The following is an 18,229-nucleotide window of genomic DNA, read 5'->3' as shown; positions in this document are numbered from 1 at the left end:
AATTCCCAAGGGGCAATTGATCCTCATACCTGCATATGGAAATAATGTTTGTTTCATTTAAAGCAAGCACTGATAATATTTTCTATATAAAGGCTAAACATTCACAGAAAAGTGATAAAACTCTGCAGCATAAGATTCTTCTGGCTAGGCAGGAGTACTCGCTGCAGGCCAGAGTAGCTAGTCTAAGTACACCAAAAACCCGTACACACCACTGACCCTTTTTTGTTTCTCTCTTATACGGCCCTGTTAGACCATTTACTGGTTTTGGTCCCTGGTCTGACAGAGCACACCCTCCACGTCTTGGCCCTGAGTGTGCCAGTGTCCAGTATATCAAAGGTCTGTCCCGGCCACAGGGGGAAGTCAAAACCCTCTGTGGAAGAGCTGGTCCCACACTTTTAGCCTCCCTTGCATGTGCCCCAACACAACTTGTAAGTTAATTTCAGCATGTTATGTTTGTGTGTGTGTTGACTTTTAAGACTACCACCTGAGCAAAGTTCTGTCCTAGGCAGAGTCGTGAGCCGAGTGCAAAGGGTAGTACAATATACGGCTTTTTAAATACGATAAAAGGACAGATAGTATGTACAATGTTTGCCATTTTTCATCTGGGACAATGATCTGGGTTCTAAATGTTAGAGGTCCCATGAATGGTGCTCTTTGGAGCTTTCTTAGACATTGTAGGTACCCCTAATACTGTATCGGAAGTATCCTTCTTAAAGACACTTAGTGGTTCCCCTAAATACTTGTATCTGAAGTCTCTTAATATGATTTAGTGGTCCATATCTGGATCTGAAGTCTCTTTGATATAGACCTTAGTGGTCCCATACTATACTGGTATCTGCAGTCTCTTTTATATAGACTTAGGGTCCCTAATACTTCTGAATTCTCTTTTATATAAGCCTTCGTGTCCCTATACTGTCTCTGAAGTTCTTTTTATATAGACCTTTTAGTGGGTCGCCCTAATCTGTATCTGAAGTCCTTTATATAGACCTTAGTGGTCATAATACTGTATCTAAGTCTCTTTTATATAGCCTAGTGGTCCATATGCTGTATCCGATTCTTTTATATACGAATTAGTGGTCCCCTAATATTTGAACCCCTTACCATTTTGTAAAATTGTATGTACTGTACTTGTGAGCATCTGGTGAAACTGTCTGGATCAAAATGTCAGAGGGTCCTTGAAGAATTTCTCCATTCTCCCAGCCCATAGTGACTCAACTGAATTTCAGAACATTTTGTAGCAGATCAATTATTCACTGTCAACCTCGGTTGTGGCATGTTGTACATTAATGATACATTAGTGGGCAGCAGCTATGCCTAGTTCCTTCTCCCAGAGAAATTTTTTTTTTATTTTGAGAAGTCGCTTCAACTGCTTTAAGTAGCTGAGAGTAAAGTTGAACTTGTTAAATGAATGTACCTTGTGTTACTGAAGGTTTTAATTGTAGTGAGAAAGTGCAGCTTTAGCCTCTTTCAACAACGTGTTTGAGACAGTCCACTTCTAAAACATTCTACTAACTACTACTCCCCCCAAAAATCCGGTTTGTGCATTGCATTCGCACTGGCATCGAAACTGGTAAGAAACTGGTAGGAACTGGTAGGAACGTTATGTCTTTGAACTGCAAAAATCCCTTCGGTGGAAAGCGGCTATGTCTCAACTCCTGTCAAACAGTGACCAGTTGTTTAGGATAGGTGCCATTGGCTTTGGTACATAAATAATAAAAAACTAATTATAAAAACGCTTTTTGAGGTTCTGAACACGAGGTACTCACCAAAACCATGAACACCTCCAGGTACGTGGATGCCATGCAATGACAATGTCTTGGGTAGATCACGAGATGGTCACTGGCAGCTGTCGAGTACATCCTCAAGTCTCTTTCAGCACCGTGGAGGAGGTACAGTGGGATCTTTAGTCACATTACATAAAAGCTAAAATTGGAATTCAAGTAAAATGAAGTAGCATTAGAGAGAGGAAGCAAATCCGGTTTAGTGTGTCATCTGTGAGATTGAGCCATTTTTCTAATTGAAATCAAGAAACCTTATGCATATTAGACTAACTGATGAGGGGGGGTAGTCACGTATTCACACACATGCCTTCACTCCTAAGAGGCTGAACAATTTCATCCTAAACCCACGACCTGTGAGAGGTAACCAGTTGCGCCCAGTCTCATAACTGATCTCCTGTTTCATCCCAAACAACGTCATCCACCTCCTCTTCTAACTCTGAGAAATAAAACCCAACTGAAGAAAACCATATTCAAAAGCGAGAGTAGGAAACATTCATTTTTGCTTCTTACTTCTCCAGAATGTCAGTGATGTCTCCCAGTTCCATGATGCAGAAAGCCAGTTTGATTAGCGTTGGTTTCTTGCGCCTAAAAGTGAATAAACAAAATACAAAAACATTACTCAAAATCACCCAAAGTCGGCTTAAAGAACAGTTATCACAAAACACAATAAAAGTAGGACTTAAATAGAGTTGGTGGTGATGAAATTAATCCACCTAGATTTAAAAAGCTGGATTTTTTTGTGATAACTATGTCATTATAATTGCAAAGAGTTTATTAACTCCCAATGTGTGTTCAGAATTCACAACCTAAACAAACCTTGGTGGTAGCTGACATTCAGGTTAAGAGGAGAAATATGTTTACTGAAAAGTGTCCCTTTAACATTCTAGCCTCACTATGAAGCCCAGCTTCAAGCTTCGTGTTGGATCATTGTCACACATAAAAGCAGAGCGACAGACTCACCCGCAACTTGAAAACTGTACACAAAATTGTCCACATCAACTCTTCGTCTTCGTTAGTCATGCTTTCCCTGGAATAACACAAAGAAAAATTCAACAAGTAAAACCAATATATTTAGGTTATCTATCATTAATGTTGTAACATTAAAATCCATGTTGGACGGAAAGTGAACCTAAGTTAAACATGCATATTAACTCGCCTGTCCTGTCTAGAGAAAAATCAACAATAGCACAATATATTTGCAAAATATCTCGATATCGATACAACCGAACAACTAGTGTAGTGTTGACGCTACTGGTGCTTCCACAAAATTAATCAACAATGAGATGTTTGATAATAATCAGCATCAGTGGATTAATGACTAAGAAGGTCAAAATATAGAAACGTGACAAGACAGTCTGGTAAGTTCATAAAATGACAACTTTACTGTATGGCGTATTTAACAAGGCAGGGTAACAACAACCACTTATGCCAAAGTACGATAATACGATATCCAAAATCTAAGACAATATTAGTCTCATATCACGTACTTAATACTACAGGGGAGACATATTTTTCTCTACTATGACTCTAGAGTCACCAACTTGACTCCAAAGACAATGCTGTCACTCTCTCACTTTCTCCTCACTCTTAGCACCACTCCCCACACATCGACGCACACACACCAAAGCCCCAAGGTATACACAAACAGTCTTTGCAATTGACCCTCGCGGAAACCACATCCAGCCACCCCCCCCCCCCCCCCCCCCCGCAATTACTGCGGTGATAGGCAAAGAAAACACGTTCATCAACCCCGACAGAACTCCGAAAGGGTCACAAACGTAGTAGGAGCACACACCGTGCGACAGCGTGGAGTTTTCGCACAACATGAAACGCCACAAAAATGCTTCCAAATTCTTCTTAAATCATAATACAACTGTAGGGCCATAACCGTGCCAGTTGATTGATGATCTGTGTGAGGAGTCGGGGACGCGTCGCCGTTTTGCAATGGCAGTTCTTTCGGTCCTTAATCCCTTAGTCCATTGTGCGCAGCAGGGCGCAATTGCCCCACTTTACATTACGAATGGTCGGTTCGTTCTACTTTACTGGAAAACGCCAAGATTTGAGGATCGTATATAACTATCATCACCGCACAAACCCTTACAAATTTGGAAGTACATACCTCAAAGAAAGGAGTCCCCGGCTATGTAGATCATCCCTTTCAGACACGTCTCAAGGCGTTAGGGAAAGCGCGATGTACCTTCTTCAGTCTAAACTCCCACTCCACAATGCACCTGAGAGTTATGAGGAAAATAAGACTAGTTACAACTTCCAATACCGTTTATAATATTATATATATATTTTAGTATATAACTTTTGTCATAAACTGGTGCTATTTGTCACATACAAGGAAAACGTTTTGGATCATTACTGCTGTGGAAGCGTGAAAAGACTAATTAGCACAATACCTGCAATAACATCAAGTGGTAAAAGAGTTCATGAGGTGACATGCTGGCCTCTGTCATGTTACAGCGCATCGTGTAAGAGTAGTTCAGTTCTACTGCCCTCCCTCGTTAAGAGTGCGGTTAACCTCTAAATCACCTGGAAATGTAGTAGTTTGAGAAAGTGGACTAGAGGGACACCACAACCCTTATATTATATTATATATTATATATTGGAAATGTTCTCCAAAGAAACAAGAGCAAAGATCACCCACAATCTAAACCAGCTCTACAATGATTGCAAAACACTGGATAAAAATGAAGGATGAGCAAATAGTGATTCCATCTTTGTGATTATTAAAACTCACAAGCTGCTGAACGGGGGTCCATGATGCGCGCGCGTTTATGACCACTTCTCAGATGCTGTTTGCTGTTACCCCCCCAGGCCACTCACCTAGGAGACCTTGAAACGAGACAGGCACTATTCAAAATAGCTATATAAGGTATAATATTCTGACATAACAAACAGTAAGGGGGCGAGAACAAACACAAGGGGCGATACTATCACATACAAAAACACAAGTTGTTTGGTCGCAGTCTACTCAAATTTTACATGTTCACATGTATAGGACTTACACTGTTGTATGAAAAAGTATGTAAAGTATTAACTAATCTGATCTGGCAAATTACCTTTGACCAAAACAGGCTGAAGATTCGTTGTAGAATCATCTTTGCGGATACTTGGGACATGCAGTATCCTGAAAAACGAGCCAATGACAAGAGGGAATATTGAAGGACAGTGTTTCTAGCTGCAGACATCGTTTTACTAGTTGTGTTTTTGTTGTTCTCGCTCCTTTCATTTATTTGTTTCTTTGTTTGGGTAACATGGAAGGATTGTGGAAAATGCGTGTCCTGTGTAGGTACTTTTCTGTATCCTCGGGACCATGTGTTGCATTTTGTTTGGCTGTAATAAAAAAAAATATTTGACAAGTGTTTTGAAATTTTGGATATAATGCTACCCGAAAGGACAATAGAAAAAATTAGTGCATTTCATGAGCACACATTGTATAACTATGTTTTATTGTGCAATATTTAGCACCAACTGGTGGTTATACTAACACTATAAGTACTGTGTTTACCTGGTCGCTTGGGCAGGTCACAAGGACTGCAAGTAATGCAGAAAGGTTTTCTGCAGACAGGCCCATATTCTCGGCACCTTAATGTACATGTCATACATTACTTACAGGTAACTAAGTAGAGGCACAAACGGGGTTAAGCACTGTGGTTTACACTACTAATCCGTCTTTCAGTCAGAATATAGAAAACGACGATATGCAGAAAAACTGAAAACCACGCATCAAGTCAGTTGCAAGTACATCATAGAACAAACATGAGATGTAATATCTGACGTGCTACTCCGGAATAGAACAGAACAGGCGCTGCAGCCATGGTTGCCTGGGTCAAGTTTTTAGACTTGCTGCAACTGTTTTATCTGGTACGTAACATGGGAACTACGGCGTTTGTTCTAGTTGAATTTTTACACATTAAGTATTAATAGATTCACATAGGTACTTCTGTCTTAAATGCAGTGAAACATAGTTGTGCTTACCCATTTCCAGAAACGTGTCGTGCATGTTGTCGCCTTTACTCATTATCCTTAAAAAGGTGGTGAATTCCGAAGGAAAACACTGTGGACGAAAAAAGAAAAATTTGCCAGGTAATGTGAAAAATCCATAATTTTAGCTATATAGCCTCGGCTAGGTGACAAGAAAAACAATAACGTTAGCGCTAGCCCAAACTTAAACGACAACCATGATTTGACGTTGACTTACTTGTCTCTCGGTGGCCCAGTTTGTGTCATATTTCATATGAAGTGTTTAACATATAAGCAATCAACCATAGACGATATGAATATCAGAAAGAGGGCCGAAACAAAGGCAGTCCAGCTCAAAAGTACATAGGAAAAAATGACATTTTGGTAACTCAAGCTCAATAGACTGTCAGTACACGTGGAACGCTAGACAGAGCTATCCAAAGTCCGTCTGTCAGGCTCCGTTGACAACTGCGTCATAATGACGGCCGAATCACCTTTCACCACATTAAATTATTCTTGTACCATATCAGTGCAAGTTCGGGCTCCAGAGCTCAGTGGTTTAGAGCACTGGTCTGTACCAGGGGTCCGAGTTCGATCTCTCGCTGGGGCCTGCCTGGTAACATTTTTCATTTTCAAAACGCAAGATAATTTTTCGTAATTAACCCTGAATTTCCTGTTAAACCGTGGACTCGTAGCGTTATTGATAAACTGCTACTAAAAAAAATTTTTTTTTTATTACTAACGTGCTAATGAAATCTTCTGATAGGTGAATCGCATTACACCAACTGAACTTAGCCGTTACAGGTTGTGACTATTGGCTCATTAGCGGCTAACAGCTAAGTAGGCTATATTAATTACGTTAGCTTTAACCTGCTAGCCTTTACGAACCAATGTCGTAGCAAAATCAGGTCATGTGCACGAGTTTGTAAGTAGTCCTACTCACCATCACCGGAAGTGTCTAGTATGCTGTATCAACAGTCTCTATCGGTGACGGACAGCAAAGTGCTGTTACATCCGAACACTAAAAAGAGATTTTTGATAGGAAACTTGTTTATACTGATAACAGAGAAACAAAGAAGAGTTTAGGTGTATAGCCCACACAAAAATTAACACTCTTTGTTGGAAAATGCATCAGGAATGGCCTACAGTCTGTGTATTTCAGCTTTATTCAAAGTCCATAGACCAGAGCCATCATTAGGACCCTCAGGTTTAGTAAAGGACACATTTAGACTATTATAGTTATTGAGTTTTATTGGAATGTCTTAAGATAAATTGGGGCACCAAAAGATAGCCTTTCTTCCCATCTACTTTTAAAGTGGCCGTTTTGTATAACTAACCTCCTGTTATCTCAGGTTCAAATTGACCCATTTTATAATGGTCTATATACGAAATTTGGCATTCTTTTAAACCAAATTACCACAAAAAAAAGATGGATTCCATGCAACGTGCTTGCAAAATACAATAGATCACTTTCATTGAAGTTTTCGGGGGTAACAATTGAAATGGTCAACTCAGCATCGTGACCAAAATTTTCATCCACTTCACATACTTCCTCGCTCTAACTATTAGTCAAAATAATCCCACAATTGCTTTGACTTTAGGAACTCAAATACTTAGGTATGAGTCTATACCGTTGGGGTGTGTGACCTGCTATCCAACAAGTAGTGTAAAACTAGTGGTAGTAGGTGGGTAGGAATTTAAAAAAAAATAGTAATGTCAAATGAAAAAAAAAGTATAGTGGTATCTTTGGACACAGGGAGGATAAACCACACGGATCGCTAAGTGTGGAGGGATGGTGTATCCTATCATGAAGGTCTTCCTTCATGAACTTCTCTGACTATCACTGCCTCCTTGAATTAAGCAGAGTGATGTGGAACTGCACCTTTGCAGTGTAGGTATAACGCTGGTTGTCGAGTTTAAGTTTAGTCAGTGGAGTTTAGAGTTTTCACGACTTCAAAACTTTTAAAACCAAAATTGTACTGCTATTGCACCCAAGTTCACCGTCACCATCACTTTCAGCAGGAGGACACAGGAATTCCTCCAGGACTGCTAAAATAGGACAAGATTGCCAACGAGGTCATAGAACTCACGAGATAGATGCACTTCCAACTACATCCAGAACCCCCCCCCCCCCCCCCTCGGTTTATACAATTACCATCGTCTCCGGAGCACTGCAATAATTTGTTTCTCACCACTGAATCCCATAGGTCTAATTATGAGAGAGCATACACAAGTGACAGGCTAAGTGATGCAGTGGACAATTGTGAATCAAAATGTGTCACTTATGTTGCTGTGTAATATACTGAAAACACACATCAAGGGGTAAACACACTCTGCCTGCTAAGGGGCTAAAAGGCTGTGCCAAAGCACCACGAAAGCACAAGCTCCAATTTCGAATCAGCTGTGTTATTGTTAAAAAACAGCCTAAATTATTGCATTCTGATGCATTCCCCACCTTTTTCCCTGGCACGTTAGGCCTCCCTTTTGTAGAAAGAAACTCAGTCCATCCATATGATAAAAAAATATTATTATGACTGATTATAGCTAAAAGTGAATACAGCCTTCTGGGGTCAAAGCAGTGGCTAGAACAACCTTACCCACCCAGTTAAATTGATTGAAAAGACGAATCAAAAAACATCTTTTGGAAATTGATCCAATGCCTTATATCAAAAATCTAGGAAAATACAACTTTAGACAACCAATTTTCTTTGTGCTTGAATAAGTATCATAAATAAATAATTGTTCTTCACTTAAATACAGGGGGCATAAGTATACACCCCCCTATGTTAAATTCCCTGAGAGACAGGCAGATTTTATGATTAAAGGCCGTTACCTTTCATGGATCGGATACTAGCATCCTGATAAAGTGCCCTGGCTTTGGAATTGTAAAGTACATCCCACCCCATCATCACATAGCCTTCACCCATACTAGAGATTTGGCAGGGTTTTATTTCAGTTAGCTGAATAGATTAAAGATGGTTTTGAAAAAAAAATTTGCACTTGAAGATGATGCTATGGGAATTCCCCATGCCTATATTATGTATGGTGAAGTAATGTGTGATGCTGGGTGGGGGGGGGGGACTTACAGAAGCAGAGTATCCTGGATCATGATTAATGGCCTTTAATAATAAATTGCGTCTCTATGGGAATGTAACATGGGGGGTATACTTATTCCCCCTGTATTTTATAGAGAATTATTTTTTCTGAACAATACATTATCTATCATAAAGAAAATTGGTGTCTTAAGGTTGGTTTTTCTAATTTTTTGAATTAAGGCATAAGCATCAATTTCCACAAAGATGTTTTTTTATTCCTCTTTTTATATCAACTTTAGCTGTGTGATAGGTATGCAGCCTCTGTACTGCTGTCACTTTACAGGGTACCCCCAAAACAAGTCAACATGTCCTATTCTCAAACTCATCCCCTACCCCTTCTTTAGGCTGACCATGAAAGCTACAGTAATGAATCACACCCTCATCGGAGCGTCCTCCAAGCCGACAGTGGTGATTGCACACAGCACTATGGGGACTATTTTTTCCACGGCTGGATAATTGCAGTCACAGAATTACCCGATACCTTCTGGGTGAAAAGATGTAGTGCATACTCGCTCCAAGTATTTACCGGCAGGACGGGCACGCTGGAAGTAAAACCCGGATTTCTACGACAAATCAGAAGTTTGTGTCATGTTGGCGTCTGCAGATCGACTTATGACAAAATAAGCAAAACATTTGGGTGATTCAATGATTAGTAATTGGCAAACATTTTGATAGTCTTAGCGGTTACTTTGGGGTTTGGGTGGGGGGGGGTTGAAGCACAAATAATAAGGTATGATGACAAACTGAATTTTTATGGTTTTGGACTGATTGTTGAAAAGTGATACTATTGCCTCATTCCCATTTTCTAGCCAAAATTGATATGCGAAGGTTAAGCGCGATGATAAATAACTTCCAAACCGGTACTAATAATGTGATCCATTTTTTTTGGAGGGGAATGTGAACAAAAGTAATCATCTAAAATATGAAGTTTTGTTTCTTGAATGAGGTTGTGTGCATTAAGTAATTAAAATCTACTATCATGACATATCGGGACACTCTAACTGCTCTTAACTGATAATAGGGTAAAGGGCTTTTTTACAGCCAAAGGTTTATTGTTATTACTATTTATTGTTATTTTTGCACTGGTTTTTTTCTCTATATACTCATTTTTGAAACCTTTTTGTAAGCTGCTGCTGGAAATTTCAAGTCATCCCAAAGGATTATATAAAGCGAAGTCCTGAGGTCGAGTCAAAGACGTTTGATATTATAATACATACAGTCTATTGGTCCAGTGTTCACTGAGCCTAGTGTTACTATCCATGGTGACCAGGGGGGGGGGGGTGCTCCATGTCAGTTCTCAACCCTCATGTTGTCCTGAGGTCAAATTGGACCTGTTTTCAGTTAAAAAATAAAAAAAATGTTGTCACAAAAATGGGGCTGTCAAATAAGCGCTGAACATGTAAAAAGTGACCAAAAATGTCAGAAAAATGTATAAAAATGTTGAAACCAAAATGGTTTTTTTTCATGGTTGACGGGCAGAAAACACAATGGTATACTCCCGCTTATCTATGCTCCTGTGTTGTCTTTCTTCTCAGAACATGACACGGTAAACTCCAAGAACACTAAATACTATTCCGGGTTTTCTAATGATGCCAAAACATGTCCTGCACATTTTAAAAAAATACTCCATCCAAGGCATCCCAGAATCCTCATGACCCAAAGTACCCTTTTCTTCTCTCAAGGGTTGGCTACCATCCATACACCTGTTACCACTGCGGCCACTTCATACCTGTACATTTGTTCGCAAATAAAAATTATCTCCACCGCTTGTCGCAGTGCTTATCTTAAAAGAGGAGCATCGTGTTTTGGTCCGGGGTCTTGGCTCGTCCTAAGTGCTGGAGGCTAGGGGCCGTTTGATGTTGTTTGGCTGATGTCTGCCGCCTCACCAACTGGTCTGCAGCCCCTCTCACGCCAACAGGTATTGTGTTGCTGCTCCTTTTGATTATATTATCAAGGAGAGGGAGCGAGAGAGAGAGAGAGAGAAAGAGAATTAAGACCCGACACGGACGTGAAGTAAACAAATCGACAGTTTGTAAGAGTCTGGTTCATCCAAAGAATGTCAGATTCCGACTCCTCTGGGGATATGATGTCAGTTTGGGTTTATGTGGGCTGGAGGTTGTTCTTGCTTGTAAAACACCGCCTGTACTGGGCAGAAGAGAAAAGACACTTTTGCGACATCCACATTCCAAGAATAATATTGTTCTTTACTATCGAACGCTTGTACGCGAGCTGAAGCAATAATGTAGTCTCAGTCCCACTGTTGCTCCAGGCTTATATAAATATCTCAAACCACTTGGACGGATTGCCTTTAACCCCTTGTGTGTGTCTTCCTGTTGACCGTGTCACGTTTTGTTTTTTTGGGTCATGTTTTGGAACAGTTTTTTTGTTTTATGATTTTTAAGCTTTTTTGTCATTTTGTCACTATATTTTGTCACTTTTTTTTTTTTTTTTGTCAAGCCATAAATTGAATAAACGCACACATTCAGTCAGATAGATGCACGTGATTTATGTCGATATTATTAGATGCGTTGTATGGAACCATCCATGTCATTGTTTGGACTTTGTTGAAAGAAACCCAATTTTGATGTTTTAAAATGGGTCAAAAAATTTGACCCAGGACAACAGGGAGGGTTCAAATTTGGACAGACATTCATGGTCCTGGAGGGAGAAATCCTACCTCTTTGATGATACTCTTTCTATAGCACCATATCAGGTCAACAGTTGATTTGTCCAGTAAATTCCGTGCGTCCTGATCCCATACCAGCCTACAAAGTAACATGGGGAACTGGAATAAACTCGCGTCTCATTCATCTAACTGAAAACGCAGAAATCATCAGATAGCTTGACGCCATGTTTAACTATAGATCTTTAAAAGTTCCAGTACGGCGGCAAACTGACCCAAGATCAAGTTCGCGGTCTGGTTCGGCACTACACTTACAAAAACCTAAATTCAACTCCACTCTGGATGTCTGCCTTTTTATGATGGGGTCCACTTTGAGATTAGTCCTTGTTGGACCCTGTCAGAACAAGGCCTTCCTCTGTGTCAGGATGGGTAACGTCATCAACTCCAGTAAATCCATACGACCAGTAAGATCGCACTGGCATTTCTAATAAGTCATGGAGGCGAGCAGCGTGAAGAGTGTGGTGTGTGGGTTTGTGTGTGCAACTACACGCATGGTTTGTTACCCTCAATGCAAGACGTTGTTGTCCATGATGGATCAGTGACCCTTGTCAGTCTCTGGGGGGTGTATTGTTGGGGGTCTGGGGTACCTCAGACCAAGTGATCTGGAAAGAGGAAGTGTGTGTGGGTAGGGGGAGGGTTGGGGTTGGGGTTGGGGGGGGACTTGAAGGGCCATGTCTGTTACATGCCACAGTACACCCAGAAGGAAATCTCATGATTCCTGCCAGCTACACTACAAAAGTAAACAGATCTGCACCCCGCGCGTAGCGCTGGCGCCGGTGCTGGGCCACCAGCGCTATAACTAAACCGATGAATCGCAGACATCACGTGCTTATGCAGCTAACCCAGGCTGAAATGTGAAGTCACGGGAGCGTGCCTCAGAATTCTTAGATGGTTTGGTTAATCCAGTACTGTTCACATTTTGTGCGTGAACAATATCCCGCTAAATTGAAATGCATGGGCTGAATGGGCTTCTGGTGTAACCACAGTGCACTCCATCAGTGACAGACCACAGGCCCTCCAGAAACTGGAAGTGTTTCACCGCGCTTTTAAATGCATCCGCCGGGAACTTGTCCATGCAAATTTCAGTAAATCTTTTTCGCCACGGAGTTTTGAAACTCTCCCCTCTCTTTTAAGTTCTCAACTATCATCTGTTCTCTCCTCTCTGTCTCTCTCTCTCCTCTGTCCTCATCTCTCCTCTCTTGCTTTCTCATCTGAGACACAGCATTGCGGTTTTATTTTTTAATTTTTTCTGTTGTATTATCGTCCGGCAGCAATGTGGTCCACATGTGTTGGCTTCCGCCACTCACCACTCCTCTGTTAGTCCACTTAGAGTCATGAAGGACCGTAGTAGACCTACCAGCTCCTTGGCGTTCCACAGTGGAACTCACCACACAGGATGATGATGATGGATGGACTGGAAGATGGATGATGGATGGCTAGTTTGCACATTAGATTAGTACATCTGTGCTATTATTGTGTTCCAATTTTGACCTAATGTTCTACTGCTGAATGCAAAAGCCGGCTTTTTCTTCCCAGTCAAGTGAAGGAAACACCATAGACCTCAGCAATTAAGGTCCCCTCTAAATGGAGAAATTGGATTGCCCTCAGCCTGATGGATTTGCATTACACCAACCTTTGAACTTCTAATCCATGCTAATTAATCCTTCTGGGAAAGGAGTTATAGCCTCAGCACAACATGAGGGAAGAAATAGTATCAAACTAATCCGCACAATGGGGACGGTATGACAGGAGTGGGTGTTAGTGAGCTTGCATGGGGCTTCAGAGGTTCATCTATGGTTAATAGGACTGTTTTCCATCTGGTTGAGTGGGAAACCTTCTGTGGTCTTGTGACATCCAGGCTGGTCTTTTCGGGAACACCTGGATATTAAAGGATTTTGCAGCCCAACACCCCACCGCCTTCTCTCTTACTCTTCTGTTACTTGAAACTCTTAGTCACCCGACCACAGCTGAAAAAATAGAATCACCGGAAAATGTGTCCCTCTTGTGATACCCAGGACAAACTATTTGGTAATCGCGAGCATGTATGGTTTAAAAAGAAAAGAAAAAAAAAAGAGGCTGTCGTGTTTGTTGTTCGAGAATGTCTGACACGAAATCCAGAAAAACAACGTTGGGTTGAGAACACAGGCGATAAAACTGAGTGAACGAGAGGAACGGCCACTGGGCTCGCTGCTCACAGGTAGCTCCAAGATCTCAATGCCATGACAGCTAATTGACCCCATCCCCTCGCGTCGCTGCTGTTAGGATCTGTTGTAATGCGGAAAAGGAAGTAGAGGAATAATTAGGCACATGCTACCGCACTAATTCTCATCAAGGCAGGACACTAACCAACAAACCCCAAATGGTATTTACAGATTATTACAACTTGAGCCCCACAGCTTCCACCGACGCGTCGGTGTGATCAGCACTGAAAACAGGGACCCTTTAAGGGTCTGACTATGGATTTGAGCTGTTAAAGAACTGTCAAGGGATTGACTGTTTGGGGGATATATGGGTTTCCTGTCTTGTTGGTGGGTAGTTAGATGAGAAATTGATACACACGCCTTATGCGCTTCAGGTGGTAGCTTAGCTTAGCACCAAAGACTGAACAACGTTAAACAAACATGGCTAAAGCTGATTGGTGGAGTGAGTGTACTTCTTCTGGCGCAGATAATTTGTGTTTAACCTTAAATGTTAATTAGGAGCTTTGAGGAGCTGGCAGGCCATTTTGTTTCCCCTTGGGAGGTGACGAGGTGGCGGTTTCCACGGTTCCGGGCTTTGTGGCTAAGCTAACGTAACTGGTTGTTGGGTAGATTTCATATGTACCATGTACAGAACATGAGAGTGGTATTAACATCTTTACCATCTCTCACACAAATGCAAATAAGCTTATTTCCCAAAAGTGCCCTGTTATTGGTTTTTGGACTGTATTTGGATACAATGGGCAGTTGGAAAGTGAATTATTTCACGATTTCCCATTTTATTAGAACAAAGACTGATCGATTCATTGCGAAGGTGAAGCGCTGAATGAAACACTCAGTTGCAGCTCTAATAAACATGTGATTTTTCTTGCTAGATTCCTGGTATGAAGGACAGTTGCAGACATGTATGTTGGTTATTCTATTTGAAGGTGAAGCCTGAATGGTCTGTCACACAGGTTAGTACATGTCTCTAGTTGGCTGTCTTTCATTTTGCCTGGTTGTCTCAAAAGACAGGAGGTTACCATGTTTGCACTTTAGAGGAAATGCGTTGCGTGGACGGTACCTGTCTGTTGCGAAGGAACGGTCTGGAAAGTTTGGTATGTCTGGCAATAAACGAGTAGAATACTCATGTTGAGTTTTAAGGGAATTTTATGGAGAGTACAAGACAAAACTCGCTGTGGGCCTCCCCTGCCAGTATCTAAATTGTGGAAAAAAAAAGAAACGAACATTACGTCAGAGGATGAATGCAATGGTCTTTATATATTTTTCAGCTAATTGCAAACAAGTATTGATAGAGCCACTGCAGTACAAAGTAGATGAGCACAGACTTGATGTTGCTGTATGGAAGGATATGAGGCAGTGGTTTCCCTTTTATAACGGGTTGCCTTATTTCTCAGATAGGGCAACATGAGTATAGAGACATTTCAAATATTCAGAACTTTAATAAAAAAAAATCAAACAGACAAATAAATTACTGTACAAACACCGTACATGTAATACTAGATTTCAGAAATCACAAAAAGATATCCGTGCTGTTCCTCAACGAAACAACTTGATATATGCCTATTCATAGAAAAACAATGCAGCCTTGCTGCGAGTGTACCTTCACATTGTATACCACTACACGCCAACAATGGCAAACATGATACTTTTGATATATCTTAATAAACGGCCTTCCTTTAAAATTGGGATCTCCAAAATGTAATGCTGTTTGCATTTACACATCTGGAATCCAGAATTCCTGAAAAACAGGTTTGGATCGAATCATCCATATGAATTAGGAACTGGTAGGACGAGACAATTCCTGGAGTCACCAGGTATTAAATGTAAATTTTACATGACTCATCGTTAGTCCAATCTTGCACTATACCCTAAGGGGTATCGCCAATGGGCCACTTCCATGTGCCGTTTAAAGGTGTAAGGCCAGGGTAAGGGCTCCAACTACATGACTTCTAGGCAGGCTTTGTTTGAGTAGGAATGGCCTTTTATGCAATCAGTTTTGATTTTTTGTCTAAAACCAAAGACCCTAAGCCCTAGCGCAAATGACTCTTTCTACTACAACACCTGCATCAACAGTTAGGTTCACTTAGCAGGGTTCCCCACTGCTCCTCTGAAAACTGCCAAAAAACTGATCTGTCGCATCGTTACAATCTGGTTGTGCTCGTCAAAACCTTCCACATGAATCTTAGGCCAATACACTTTGTGTAGTTCCAAGGTGTCTCTGCTGTCGAGGAAAGTGAACAAATTTGTTAATAGGGTCCAGTAATGTCCCCGCTGAAAACATGTGTAGAGATCTATGAGACAATCTACTCACTTGAAAACACTTCATTTTTCTATATTTGCACCGTAGAGATTAGGAGGACTGGATTTACACAGGCACAACAGTCTGATGTTTAACTCTTTGGCACCCAGTCACATATATCTCATGGCTTTGAAAATGTGAGGACTCAATCTGTGTGACAAAACTTTGAATCAAATGTGCTGTTTGCTGCCTAATGACTCTTCTATCATTATCGTACGAGCAACTCTCAATAGTGACGCAGAAGTTTACAATCCTTTTTAGCTACCTCTCTGGTTGATGATCCCAAATTCTTCCAACCCACTAATCTACTAATTTTAGTGTCCCAAACGTTGCATGGAATCTACATTACTGTGAAATAAATGTGGCATCTTTTGGGTTTACCGATGTCCGTGGTTGTTGCCCTTAATACCTTGTAAAAACCTGAAGGATATAATTGTAGCAGACGTTTGGGAATTGTGGAATCTTCTTCCATGCATGTGTTTGTTTCATACTATAACCAGTCCACATGTCATCAGTTCCTATGGAACAACCCTTACAAGAGCATAACCAGGATGCCTTTACCATTTTTTTCTCATTGTCATCACAAGGCTCCAGGACCCTGCAAAAGCCAGGTTAACCTATTCTTAAACCGCACCCAGGAAGTGTAACAATTAAAGAGAGAGAGCTCAATGTAACGCCAGAGTGGCACAGGTGTGGCCAGCGATAGGAGAAACACGCATTTTATGTTTTTCCATTCTTGAATTCGTTCAGTTGAGGCCTAAAGGACACATGTGCCAAAGCCTAACTTGAGACATGCCAACACTTCCTCATCATACCTTATGCCACAAAATCTCCCAACCACAAATGTGTCGTTGGTGAAATTGCAATTCCTCAAAACTTCAATAAATGTATGATGCATGGGTTTAGATGTAATATGTCATGACTTTAAAGAGGCGTCTCCTCTCAAATTAGGATTGGGCCTTCTGACTATCGCGAAAGTTAATCAGTTTTGGCTGTGGTTCCCTCGTAATCTTCCCTGCCTCTTCCAGTTCGTGTCATGCACGTCTTCATGGGGTTTTCTGGGCAGCTCAGTCCATATTTGGTGGCCGCACCGATGGAAAGCACTCCAGCTCCCTTGCACAGGATCCCGGCACGCACATCCCACCTTAAAGTGCAGCTCAGGTGAGAACTCTGTATGATCAGGTTCGGCGTGATGCACACTTTCCCCCGTGTGATCAACCGCCCGGATTCACCATAACAACAATGCTGCGCTGCAAGAGTAGGTAGGAGATCGCTGGAAAGTGTTGAGCGTGCATCGCAGCACAGCGCTTGCGGCTGGTAGGATGTCAAGGCGCGTCGCTTGGGGCCGGCTGGCGTCACGGCAACGGAACTGCCGCATGGCTTCTCATCGTAGACACTGACCCACGTGTACCCCACCTTCAGAGGGTAGGAGCAGGGCAGCTGGCAGCTCAGTACCTGAACTTGTGGATGTACCTCGGAGGAACTCACTCTTACAGTTGAGCCTCTCAACAGTCGTCACATCTGTTGGAAGTAGGGCAGCAATACCACATGAAATTTTATACCAGTATTGAGAAGCCAGTTTTACATCCCTTGTCAATGGGGTACACGTCTATACCTACAACTACAGTATACATACTGACTGAGTCCGAGCTGTAACAATTCCAAATGTGCTGTACAATTAAGGTCTCAGAAATGAATTATCAATGCAACAACATAAATTGTCTCTTTTAGTCAAATTTAAATATTTTATACTTTTGTTAAACAAAACTTAAGTTTTGAATGAATCCAGGATCCATCTGTGTTTATAGTCGCTTTGTCATGGTTACCTCACAGTAATGTAATAACACAAATACACAGCCGCCTATAAGTAAACAGACGCCTCTTTTATGATCATAAATTTCTTTTTAATAACCGTATCCCCTCCCCCCCCCCCCATTGACCATATTTGTTGCTATAACATTTTTTGTATAGGGTCAAGTGCCAAAACTAAACATTAAATATAAAACATATAGTCCGACCCATAACTCAACAACATTTTACATTTGGACACATCTAACTAAAGCAACAATTACAGCCAATAGCTTAAAGTAGCAATTAATTGGGGTTTATCAAGAACCGTGATGATTGTGATTGGTAGGCGTTTGGTAAAATTTGGACGACCATGATACAGACCAGTTAATGGGTTTTCCCTTCACTAA

The 18,229-nt window shown here is 41.3% G+C and overlaps 1 protein-coding gene and 1 long non-coding RNA gene across 3 annotated transcripts in view; both read right to left on the bottom strand.

The window, feature by feature from the left end:
* On the bottom strand, positions 1-14,633 carry LOC116706510 (uncharacterized). 2 transcript variants are annotated; one of them, XR_004336254.1, is made up of 3 exons: positions 14,623-14,633; positions 10,735-10,737; positions 1-157 (listed from the first exon to the last, which is right to left on the bottom strand). It is a non-coding gene; the product is annotated as an uncharacterized LOC116706510 (long non-coding RNA). The 2 variants fall into 2 exon arrangements; XR_004336255.1 differs by lacking the exons at positions 10,735-10,737; positions 14,623-14,633 and adding an exon at positions 8,450-8,459.
* Positions 1-18,229, bottom strand: part of LOC116706702 (cholesterol 24-hydroxylase) — a 136,259-nt gene that overhangs the window by 73,095 nt on the left and 44,935 nt on the right. The gene's annotated exons all lie outside the window — the stretch shown is intronic.

The sequence above is a fragment of the Etheostoma spectabile genome, chromosome 18 (assembly GCF_008692095.1).
Source record: "Etheostoma spectabile isolate EspeVRDwgs_2016 chromosome 18, UIUC_Espe_1.0, whole genome shotgun sequence".
NCBI classification, from domain to species: domain Eukaryota; kingdom Metazoa; phylum Chordata; class Actinopteri; order Perciformes; family Percidae; genus Etheostoma; species Etheostoma spectabile.
The sequence above is the reverse complement of the archived record's forward strand: the minus strand, read 5'-3'. Positions and strand labels throughout refer to the sequence as shown.